Here is a 13,139-nt window from a genome sequence, read left to right on the forward strand (position 1 = left end):
TGCAGAAGTCAACCGTGTTCTGCTTCCAATTCTAGAACGCTGATAATGGCTTTACAAGTATTTAGAAATCTGTTTACAGAATTGCTTGGATTGAAGATCTGTTTCAGTGCCCATGTGCTCGAATGGCATAAGATTAGCTCAGCATTGCAATGCAACATGTACACACAGTTTGAGAATCAGTTTTTCATGCTTCCTTTGTCTTTTTATAACAAGTTTTATGATACAGGTTGAACCGCGCTGGTCTGGGACTCTCTGGTCCAGCAACATCTGTGGTCTGGCAGGACCACGGATGTTGCTGGACCAGAGAGTCCCAGACCAGAGGGGTTCAATCGTAGAGGTTGCCAGTGGCTGGGAGCAGAGCTGGTTTGGCGGCTGACAACTAGGGGCAAGAAGTCACACAGGTCAGAGCGGGGTTCTGCAGGCCAAAGCGGGGCCAGGCTCTAGGGTTGCCAGGTGTCCGGTTTCCGCCTGGACTGTCCATTATTTGGGTCCCCCATCTAGTAAAAAAACCCAGAAAATACCGGACATGTGAAATGTCCGGTATTTCCTGTTTCTCCTCAGACAGAAGCCCGGCTGGGACAATTTTCCCCTGCCGTGTCCGGCGGGGAGGTGAGGAGCCCGGGGCCATTTAAAGGTGCAGTCCCCCCCCCTTTTTTTGGTCAATAACTTTGGTTTCTCCCCCCCCCCCCTTTTTTTTGCTCAACAGAATTTTTTCCTGGTGATTTTTTTTTGGGGGGGAGGGTAGTTGAGTGTTCAGTATTTTTGTTAAACCATCTGGCAACCCTAGGGCAGGTCCCATGGCTGACAGTGGAGCCCCGCCAGCCGGAGCAGGGCCAGTGCCCAGAGCAGAGTCCTGTCAGCAGGCCGGTGGCAGTGTGCCGGTGGCCAGGAGGGGAGCCCCGGGAAAGCCCGGAGGACTGACCTCTTCTGGTCCAGCAAAATCCCTTATTCGGGACTGCTCAGGTCCCAAGGGTGCCAGACCAGGGAGGTCCAACCTATATGTATCCATTGGTGTACTTGGAGCCTGACACTGGCATCCTGTAGGGCCTGAGTCTAATTTACCTAAAGCCATTTACACAGCTCTGATCATGTATGTAGTACACGGCTAGTGAGGTATAAAGAGGCCTTGGTGTAAATGAAAATCAGGTTCCAAGTCTTCTTTTGTATTTTGGTCTCATTTATTTAATACCCAAGAATGACCAACATTATTGATGGAAATGCCTGAACAGCAGGGCTGGTTGTAAAATTGGGGAAGAAGGAGAGGTAGGCATCCTGTAAAACAATTAAACTTTGTTTTAAAAAAAAAAAAGATTTTTATATAGGAACCATTCGATTTTGCAATGTTCTGTCTTTTGATGAAACATCAAAAATATTCAAGGAAAAGACATTTTTCACCAAAGAAATAGTTTACTTGAGGCCCTGATTTTTATTGAAAAACATTGTAAAGGAATTTTTTCAGCCAACCCTAGAGAAAACTGCATCTAATCCATCCTTCATCTGGTCAAAGTTTTCCTAAAGTTTACTTTTCAATATCTATGTCTGGGGGATTTTTGCCATTCCCCTGTAAAGCTTATTCAATAAACCAACTGATATCCGTGATTGGAATTTGACATACAATTAAGAAAAAATATTCTCTCTCAGTGATACCAGCGTAACCCGAAACAACAACACAGAAATCTGAATGTAAATCGTTTACTAAAACAGAAACCCGGAATTTGAACGGTTATAAAGAATAACTCCACTGACCTCAAACTCGGCTGTAGATATTAGTTTGCTCAGCCATTCTCACTCTCATTCTCATTCTGTTTTATTATACCATCTTTTAATAATTTTATATAGCAGTTTTTAAATAATTGCTATTTTAGCCATCAACAGCAGAAGACTACATTTCCCCCATACTCCAAATTCAAAAAGTACATGTTCAACTTTAACTGTGTGAATAGTCTCAGTGATGTCAAGGAGTCTACTCATATGCTTAAAATTAGGCATGTGCTTTAGTACTTTGCTGAATCATAATCCTTTATTTGGACTCAAACAGAAGTTGCTTGAGTTAATTATTTTACTTGTTAAGACATGTCTATACTCTGCTATTTGGTCACTGGTATTCAAATTATTTTATTAATACAAAATTGTTAATTTAAGGTTTACAGGCACATTTATAGAGGTAGAAAATGCTAAGTGTAAGTATTGTTATTATGTATTGTCCACTTTTGCTGTATTGTCCTGGCATATGACCAGTAGCATGTGTGCATCATATACACGAGCTCCTTTATTATTTCAAAAGCTTCAGAGGAGTGTGTTAGTCTTTAAGGTGCTACTAGACTATTTGTTAAGTTTTTCCTGTTACAGGCTAACAAAACATGTAGATGGTATCATGAGCCTTCGCGGTGCAACAAACTTCTTTAGATGACTGGAATATTAGAAGTCTGGATTAAAGAATAAATAAGGGAAGGGGGTGGGGAGAAAAGGGGGGGGGGAAATGGATGGGATGATGACACATAAACCTGTTGGAGAACACTTTAATCTGCCTGGACACTCATTAATGGATCTTCGAGTCACTGTTTTGTTTCAGGCCAATTCCACAAGCCAAATACACAGGGAAGAATTGGAACTTAACTTCATTTACAAGTTTAATTCTTATGTAAATGGTATGAACGGGGATATCTGTGGCTCACACACTACTTTCCACATCCTAATGACTTAACCAACCAAATAATGGAAGTGCTAATTGTTCTTATCGGCCTCTTGTAACTACTTGAAACATGTACTCATTGTCTCTCTCCCCCCCTCCCCCCCACACCTTTTCTCTTTTTTCCCTCTCCCTCCCGCTTCCCTTATTTATTCTTGAATCCAGACTTCTAATACGCCAGTCATCTGAAGAAGTGGGCTGCACCCATGAAAGCTCATGGTATCATCTACATGTTTTATCAGTCTTTAACGTGCTACTAGACTATTTGTTGGTTTTCAAGTTTTTCCTGTTATTTTAAAGTTAGATAACTCAAAAGTTTAAAACTAAATATTTAAACTTCCTAAAAATACCGCTAAGTAATCCGTTTTACATATATACATATACCAGCACACATATAACATTTTGCTTGCTTGTTTGTAATCAAGAAGCTATGAGAACAAAGTTTGCTGAAAAAACAAGCTCAAATACATTTTTTATTGAAACTCAAAGACACTTTAGAAATGATTTGCAAATAAAATAATAGTGCCCGGGCTCAGAATTTGTGCTTCAGGCTAATGCTTCAGAAAATATCTTTAAAAATAGGGCTTTATAGCAGAACTAACAAAAACCTATTCATTGGAGTCCTGAATCAATGCCCAGTGGTAGCAATGGAAAGGCTTAAGATGTGGATGGGTCAGAGTCAGTCAATGGGAAGACAGCCATGGGAGGGGGCCTCAGAAGATGTAGCTGCTAGTCCCACCTCTGACCTGCTATGTGACCTTTTGCAAGTCACTTTTCCCCTCCCTGCTTCCCCTTCCACCTTTTGTCTATTTACACTATGGCTGTGTCTAGACTGCATCCCTTTTCCGTAAAAGGGATGCAAATTAGACACATCGCAATTGCAAATGAAGCGTGGATTTAAATCCCCCCGCTTCATTAGCATAAAAATGGCTGCTGCTTTTTTCCGGCTCGGAGCTTTGCCGGAAAAAAGCGCCAGTCTAGACGCAGATCTTTCGGAAAATAAAGCCTTTTCCGAAAGATCCCTTATTCCTCTTAAAATAAGGGATAAGGGATCTTTCGGAAAAGGCTTTATTTTCCGAAAGATCCACGTCTAGACTGGTGTTTTTTTCCTGCAAAGCTCCGAGCTGGAAAAAAGCGGCAGCCATTTTTATGCTAATGAAGCAGGGGGGATTTAAATCCCCGCTTCATTTGCAATTGCGATGTGTCTAATTTGCTTCCCTTTTATGGAAAAGGGATGCAGTCTAGACACAACCCAGAACTCTTCAGGGCAAGGCTGATTTCTTAGGGTGCATCTACACTGCACTGTTATTTCAAAATAACAATGCAATAGTCTACACGGCCATTCCGTTATTTTGAAATAATTGCAAAATTCCCGACGGCTTATTCCGAAATCCATAAACTTCATTCTACGATGAATAACTCCTATTCCGAAATACCTATTTCGAAATAAGGCGTGTGTAGACGCTCCACTGCTGCTATTTCGAAATAGCCCCTCACTAGGGCCATTTGAAGTTATTCCTCCTCTGTGCCTCCTCGAGATAAATCGAGATAACACGTCTACTTTAGGGAAGCCTGCCTCGGACCAATTTTGAGGCTTCCTTGCAGTGTGGACAGCTTATTTCAAAATAGCACATCTCGGAATAACTATTCCAGAATAGCTTATTTTGAAATAAGTGTGCAGTATAGACATACCCTTACTCTTTATCTGGACAGCCCCATGTACATAAGGCCCCCATCTTGGCTGGGGCCTGTAGACACTACTTGAATAAAAATAAATAATCACAATAAGACACCCGATGCCCTGCCAAAGAGAATGTTAGTCACTCTGGGTATGTCTAGACTACATGGCTCCATCGACAGAGCCATGTAGATTTGTTTGTTCGGCAAAGGGAAATGAAGCCGCGATTTAAATAATCGCGGCTTCATTTAAATTTAAATGGCTGCCCCGCTCTGCCGATCAGCTGTCTGTCAGCAGATCGGGGCAGTCTGGACGCTCCCCTGTTGACATGAAAGCCCTTTATCAACCTCCCCGGTAATCCTCATCCTACGAGGCATAACAGGGAGGTCGATAAAAGGCTTTCAGGTCGGCACGGGAGCGTCCAGACTAGTGCGCTGAGCCGACAAACAGCTGATCAGCTGTTTGTCGGCTCAGCGCGGCAGCCATTTAAATTTAAATGAAGCCGCGATTATTTAACTTGCGGCTTCATTTCCCTCTGCTGATCAGCCTAATCTACATGGCTCCATCGACGGAGCCATGTAGTTTAGACACACCCTCTGTGACCCAGAGCCAACACAAAGACCTTGCACCGTGAAAGCCTCAAACTTCACTCTATGTAAGTTTCAATGAGTTTTAATACACTTGTGGCCATCAATACTGTAGGTATTAAAATGTGAAATTGAGCCAAAATACTATATGATGAAAAGCACAGATGTAGCAAGATAAGTCAGCATTTTTAAAAGATCAGACACTTCCCCTGTGGTACGTTTGTGTTTGCTTTCTGTCCGGAAACACAGATCTTTTTGTTTTCCAAAGGATTAACTCAAACATCAACTTCCCATCTGTAACATTTGACTAAAGGCCTTTTTTTAAAAAAACACCTCCCCACTGCTTTCCACAGGTGTGAGCTTTCTACATGGGCGGACACCAGCGGACAGGATAGAAAAGTCACCTTCAGTCTTGTACCCTGCAGCCTTACTGGGCTCATTTATAGTTAAAACACCCAAACAAATATTTTGCAGAGATTTACTTGGGGGAAAAAAGAAACCAAACCAGATCTACCAGTCCAAAACTCAAATAGGGTGAAAACCCCTCCTGGGCAGGCTTCGCTGGGGACTTAAGTGTTGCCTACAGAACAGATCACTGGGCTGGGACTCAGGAATTCTGCGTTCTAGTCTCAGCTCTGGCACTGGCCTTCTGAGCAAATCATTTGGCTTCTCTGGGCCTCAATTACTCCCCTCCTCCATCCCCCGTATAACAGAGCTAATGCTACTTCCCTCCTTTGTACGCCTCTCAGATCTACTGCTGAAAAGCACTGTGTAAGAGCAAGGTATTGTTCTCCTTGGCCTCCGAGGATAGGACAAGAAGCAATGGGCTTAAACTGCAGCAAGGGAGGTTTAGCTTGGACATTAGGAAAAGCTTTCTAACTGTCAAGGTGGTGAAACCCTGGAATAAATTGCCTGGGGAGGTTGTGGAATCCCCATCTCTGGAGATATTTAAGAACAGGTTAGACAGACATCTATCAGGGATGGTCTAGAGGATCCTGCTATGAGGGCAGGGGACTGGACTCGATGACCTCTCTGGACTCGATGGTCCCTTCCAGTTCTAGTGTTCTATGATTCTTTGATTAATATTAACTGTTTCATAGGCCTTGCATTGGCTCTCTGCACGAGGGCAAATTTCCCTGCTCAAGAACGGCTTTGCCGAACCCATGACTGTCTTACCACTGTCACCTGCTTTCGGTTCCCTTGAAGAACAAATTATTTTCTACCAAGTCAACTTGCTGTTTCACCTGTCCCTGTGCAAGGGAAATGTTTGGTGCAGAACAAAACAAATAATTAAGTACAATGCTCTTGCTTAAAATTATTTGCATTTCTAGGCTGCCAGATATAGTGGGCCAAGTTACAACCTGCAAATCCCAAGAATAACATGATAGAGAAGGCTATGTTTTCTGCGGCTATCATTTGGTGTTGCTGCCTTGACTTCAATGGAGTTTCCTGGATTTACACTGATGGGGAATCTGGCCCATCATGTATTTCTTTATGTTTACATAACAATAAAAAATGCCCATACGTTAAATCCGGGGTGTCCCAAACACTTCAACTTAAATGTTCATAGAATCATAGAATCATAGAATAATAGGACTGGAAGGGACCTCAAGAGGTCATCGAGTCCAGCCCCCCGCCCTCAAGGCAGGACCAAGCTCCGTCTACACCATCCCTGACAGATGTCTATCTAACCTGTTCTTAATTATCTCCAGAGAGGGAGATTCCACCACCTCCCGATCACAATTCAAATGGTGATCGTCCATATATGAATGAACTCAGCTAGCTGATACACCAAAGCATTAAAATGCTCCTTTATCCCCACCCCCAGAGAGACCCCCTCAACCTTCCCAAAAAACACTGTCAAATAAATGGCTCTCATAACTTGCCCAGAAGATCACCAAGTTTTGGACCAATGAGAGTCCTGGGACCCTCACAAAGACAACCCCCTCAATCATATTCCTTAGCTGTCATCTCGTATGCACAGGGAGGGACATGAATTGCCCTTGTTCATCCAGCAGGGCCGTGGCAAAACCTAAAATGGAAATTTCCTGCGTCCCAGTCCAGTACCCTAACCACAGTAATAGATCCTTCTCTTTTATAATGCTGGGCATCAGCTTGAACACTTTCGCTGACCACAGTTGTGGCAGTATGTGATGGGAAAAGAGGCCTTTTGCGGGTATGCAGAACTCACATCCAGTGTTGGTCTGTTTTTTTTTTTTTTAAATGAACTAATACAGGTTGAACTTCTCTAGTCCAGCACCCTTGGGACCTGACTGGTGCTGAATCAGAATTTGCCGAACCACTAGTTCCTCGTTAGCTAGAGCTCAGCACAACTTAATCAAAAGCATTGTAATGAGAATGTATTTTAGTTAGACCATTTGGGTTGGAGATTTTTGTCCTTGTTGCGCTGACAATGATATTGCTTGAATTGCTAAGTATCAATACCCAGGTTTCCAAAGCACTTTATTCCCAATGTTCAAAGTCAAGTAGGAGACTCAGACAGTTCCTACTGAAATGAACAGAAGCCATATGGCTAATTTCTCTCCGTTAACTTGGAAAAACCCAACCACAGATTTTAAGACCGGAAGGGCTCACTTAAGATCCCCAGTCATGGCTTGTGTGACACAGGCTAGAGAATTTCACTCAATGATTCCTGCAACCAAGAAAATTATTTTTCCCTGCTGCACAATGACATTCACAACACTCACTAGCTTCTTGTTGCACAAGTTCATAAGGCAGGGACTGTCTTTTAGTTCTGTGTTTGTGCAGTGCCTAGCACAATGGAGTTTTGATCCAGGAATGGAATTCCTAAGCACTATTGCAAAATAGGCAATAATCTTTTAGGCATACTGCTCTCTTGATTTATTGACGCTTGGCACCTTAACAGTCCTTACCTTGCTACGCTATTCCACTTATTCTATTTACTGGCTGAATTCTACTCACACGTGTTCCCTTTGTTTAGTTCCTACAGACTATGGCAAACGAGTTTATCAAGGAGTGAGAGTAAAGCACACAGTCAAAGATCTCCTTGCGGAAAAGCGATCAAGACAAACCAGCAGCTCCCGATTCAGTGTAAGTTGTTGTGTTTTGAACAGAAATATCATTGTATAGAATCCCCTTGCTTTAAAAAGATTTTCACTGAGCACAAGGTACCTGCAGTGCTGAAGTCTTCATGAAGTTTTTTAAAACAAAGGATTAAAAGCCAGGAGGATCTTTCAGGTGTCTAATGTAAGATGAGCAACTGTGGGTTGTCACAAATCAGCATCATCAAGGCAAAAAGCAGGGATACGTATGCAGTCAGGGTCTGATACAAAGATCATTCAATCTCTAATTCATTTTTCATGTCAATAAAACCCAGAGAGATTTTAATCTCAAGAAGAGACATAACTCTCACCCATTTTAACTCAACTGATAACACTAAATTTCCAGTCCCTTTCACGTTCTTCATGTTATGGCCTTCAATGACAGCTTAACTTACCTACTAGTTGTCTGTGTGCGTTAAAGAGAACAGGCAACAATTTTATATTCACGGGGAAGAGATGGAGAATTAACTTACTGAGGATCCCAAAGCAGAAAATTAAAAAAGGGCTGTCATGGGGCAGACTCACCGCGGCACCTCCAGATGGTTGTTCTGGGAATTAGCTTGTTGACTCGCTGGAGGCCTCCCGCTAGCTGGTGTCTTCCCGTGTTCTCGCTGCCCTCTCTAGTCCACACGTATGTCGTTCATGGACCTTGGCATCCTCTTCAGACCACTGCCCTCCAGCAGTGCTCACTCCAGTGTCTGAGCCCCCTTCCGGGGGTAGGTGTTTATCCAGCTTTATACTCCAGGGTCCTCCCCTCCCAACGGGCACCCATTTCTCTTCCCAGGGAACACCCAGTGACCTTGTCTCAGTGACCCACTGCCAGTCTTCATCTAGCTCCTGCCTCAGGGGCAAACTGCAGTCTGCAATGGCCACTCACCAGTGGCAAGGGGGTGGGGACCTGCTGCCTTTGCCTACCATGGCTGTCACTCGCAGCCCCCAGTAGCTTCAGGCGTTGCAGGCTGGGGGCTTGCTTGGCCAGAGCTTCCCCAACCCTACCTACCTTCTTCCTTCCCCAGCCCTGCTCTGCTCTGCTCTACCTCCAGGAAGCCTCCTGCTTCCCAGGCAGCCAGGTCCCCCCTGCTCTCTAGGCAGACCAGCAGTCAGTTCTCCCCCCTGCTTCCAGAAGTCCTTCTTTCTATAGCCCCCAGCTGGGCCCTCATTAGCAAGAACTGCCTCCCCTGGGGCTTTGCTCTCAGTCCTCACTCAGGGCTTGGGGTTTTGCCCTTACAGGGCCAGTGCAGGGCAAACACCCTGTCACAAGGGTATTGACTTGCCCACTGGGAATTCTAGAACTGGGCACCTGGAATGCGATTGGTTTACAAATTGCCGCATTTTACAAAAACTCTAAACAGCCTCACATAACAAAGCACTGAAGCAACCTATTATTCGCCTTTTACGCTTCCTAACCTGACTTAGACACTTGGGTTCCCTCGGCGAGAGAGGCCACATCCTATGCTAGGGACCAATGCAAGTGCCCTTTTCTGTGCTCTGCTATGTCTATTTTTTTATTGCATGATCATTACTGCAGTACCTGAGCACCTTCCAGCAGCTCATTGAGCAACCGGATTACACGCTGTCAGGCATGGTTTGTTTTCCCATGTTTTTGATTTGGTTGGTTGGTTGGTATTAAATATACCTTTTGCTACATACATATTGATATTAGAAGGGGTACGGGGGGGAAATGCACCTTGTGCTTGGACTGGAAAGTGGCCAGGTTTGTGATAGTCCAGTGGTTCCCAAACTTTTCAGCATCATGTCCCCTTTTTGGTTTTTGAGAAACCCTCACGCCCCCCCCCCCCCCCCCCAAATAGCAGTAAAACTTGTTGAGGAAAAAAAAAGGGACTGGGGACGAAAACCAAAAATAACAGCAAAACTTGGGAGGGGGGGAGGAATTGATAGGGGGGTCACACACCCTATGGGTCGCCTCATACCCCCCCTGGAATTTCGTCACGCTCCCCTAGGGGGGCATGCCCCCAGTTTGGGAACCCATGTGATAGTCATTAGTTTCAGGGGAGGGAGGGGGGAGTTTCCTCAGACTTGGCTCAACGCCTGAAGAAAGTTTTCTCTCCTGCTCTCTGCAAATGCCGCAAAAGACAGTCAAATGGCTTGAGACAGTGTCAGAATTCTCACTGACTTCCTGGGTGTCCAGCCACTTCCCAGGAAAGGAGGCTAATCTTAAAAAGCTAAGGTGGCAAAGAACGGCTGGCTACTGGAGACACTGAACAGCTCGGAATTTAAATTTAATCTCCCCTTTTGGAATTTCTCTGTCTACCTAAAGTTGGACGTGTCATTTGAATGCACTGTAAGATTTCCAAAAGCAATTAACAGCTTGAGATGCCTTAAAAGGGCTTGATTTTCAGAAGGTAGCTGCTTGGCACTTTCTGAAAATCAGGCCCTTTTCAAGGTCCTAAATTGGGCACCCAAAAATAGAAGCTCACTGGTCACTTCTGATCATCTCGGCTATAAAAGGAGAAACTCTATACATTGGGGAAGAACCAATTAGACGAAAGAGCAGGTGCCATTTTAACCCAACCAACCTCCTGTCTCTTCTGAATAACTTCTTAGCTGGGACACAGTCACTAGTGTCTACCTCAAATTCTCCGTTCTGAACTTGAGCTCTTAAAATTCTTCTTGTGGCCAGAGGTGAAAGTAAGTGGGTGCACCCTGGCGCAAGAGCTGAGCAGCGGCAAAAGCTTGCAGGGAGCTATTTAAAGAGCTGGCAGAGACCCGGGTTGCAATAGGACAGTACCTGTACGAAATTTTAAGTTACTTTCACTGCTGTCTGTGGCAGAAAGCAGTTGAATAGCCTTCTGGGGGCACCAAATTCAATGGCTCCTTGCCCATTTGCGTCAGCTAAGCACCTTGCCCTGTTATCTGTAACTCTTACAAGCAAATGCAGTGCCGTTTGCTGCACAGACTTTTCTGCTTTCCTGACATTTTGGACAAAATGAATCCAAAGCTACACTTAAGATGCTTTCAATGTGATTCTCACTCACCATCACTCATATATTATTTATGGAGCTGCCATTATACCTGCTGGTTGTATATGGGCGAGTCAGCGAGAGATTCTCCATTCAGACACAGAGTGTCTGTGCTAATTTAACTCCATTGACTTCAGCACTTGCACGAACATAAAGCTGGCATCGGACCCTGAGTGTTTAACCCTGTAGAATACACTCTGGGAATCATCTCCGGAAACCAAGTCTCTGGCATTGATTTAAGCATGGACCATGTCAGGCTAAATTTTGCCTCTCTTAACTCTATCCAATTATTCAAAATTATACCCCTGTTCAGAACCCCAAATAATTATCTTGGAGTGTAACATCTTCCAGTGTTAGGACTTTATATTCTTCAGATATCTCCTGCCCTCCCAAATATACTCACTTAGGCTGAGATTTTGAAAAATGATTAATTCCCATTGGGTGATGTCCGCTGTGAAGTCCACTGAACTCGGTGACAGTTTTGCCATTGTCTTTAGTAAATCCAGGATATCACCCAATCTCCTTGAGTGACTTTGCAAATATTAGCCTAGCTCCTTTCTTATGTTTCACCGTAAGTCATGTTATCCTTTCTGCCCCCGATAAATTCTGTTCTCTTCTCCAAACTACTAGAATGACACTGACAACTTGGAGGCGATATAGTACCCAGAACAGGATACACAGTTCCAGCTGTAATCACATTGGATATGCTGGCTTTATTGATAAACTGTTCTCTGAGGCTTTGTCTACACTACAGGGTTTTTGCACAAGAAGTTTTTTGCGGAAGAGTTCTTCTGCAAAAACTTCTTGTGCAAAAGCGCGTCCACACCTCAAAAGCGCATCGCAAAAGCACCTGTGCTTTTTCTGATAGGCTATTTTTGTGCAAGAAACCCCTGCGGAGCATCTACGTCTGCCTTTTTGCGCAAGAGCTGTAGTGCAAAGAAGAGTTATTCCTCGAGGGGAAAGAAATAACTCTACCGGCAAAAGCCCTCTGTCCTGCCAATGTACTACATTTTTTTGCACAAAAATTAGCTTGATGCTCTGCCGTTTTTTGCGCAAAAATGGCCGTTTTTGCACAAAAACCCTGTAGTGTAGACATAGCCTGGAGGCATTTGCTATTACTATTATGTGATTGGTCGCTTTAGTCAAGAGGCATCATTTCTCTTCCCTGGCTGGCTGGGAAAAATTGTGACAGATGAGGATGATAATGATCAAATCACTGTGTCTTTCATTTTCTCAGGATATGGTGGGTTTGTGGAGTTAGAGCAGAAGGGATATTTTAGAGCATTTGAAACTTTTTTCCTTTCCAGACCATTTCAGTCAGATTTTCACTGTTAGCAAAAATTAAGCTGCAAACACATTCTAAATTAATCTCCTCTCGTTCACATTTGCGTCCATTAACAGCATGTGGCAAAATAAAATAAAATAAAATAATACTAAACTGCCAACTAAACAAAAATTTAGCCCATAAATTGCTTAACAAAATAACAACTGACCACACAAAACATACCAACTTATAAACTTAGACATACAGGTCCAAAATGCATAAGAATATACACACCATTGTGCACACCTGACTTGTGTAAGTGCACTTTTGTGTATGGCTAACACAAACAATGGCTTTTTGTGCATGCCTAACGTGTGCAAGAGTGACACAAGATGCATTCGCTTTGAAAAACCAAATGAAACTTCAGACAATGATTCAGAAGCGTTATGCTTTATCCACTCTTCACTCCTGCACATACAGAAGGTCCTCTACTCAGTACATAGATACTATCATGATGGCTATCTAGAAAGCCCTAAGCTAGACAGATAAGCCAGTATTATAAATGTTCCCTCCTGCCTTTTTTACCCTGTTTTGTATGCAAAAGCAGAATAGTTTTTGTGTATGTAGCTAATGCAAAAGTAGTCTATAGCTCACTCCTTACCATAAAAGCTACCGGGCTGGGCAAACTTCCTTATTTGCTGGGACAATTACCTTCTTAGTCTGGAAAACAACTGCTGTGAGAAAAGATAAATAGATAACCATATTATGGAATCCGAACAGCAGGCAAGTGAGCATGATAATTTATATTTATGGTGCAGTATAATGCCACCCTTTGCGTGGACCTGATATTTGCTCAG

The sequence above is a fragment of the Pelodiscus sinensis genome, chromosome 26 (genome assembly GCF_049634645.1).
Source record: "Pelodiscus sinensis isolate JC-2024 chromosome 26, ASM4963464v1, whole genome shotgun sequence".
Classification (NCBI taxonomy): domain Eukaryota; kingdom Metazoa; phylum Chordata; order Testudines; family Trionychidae; genus Pelodiscus; species Pelodiscus sinensis.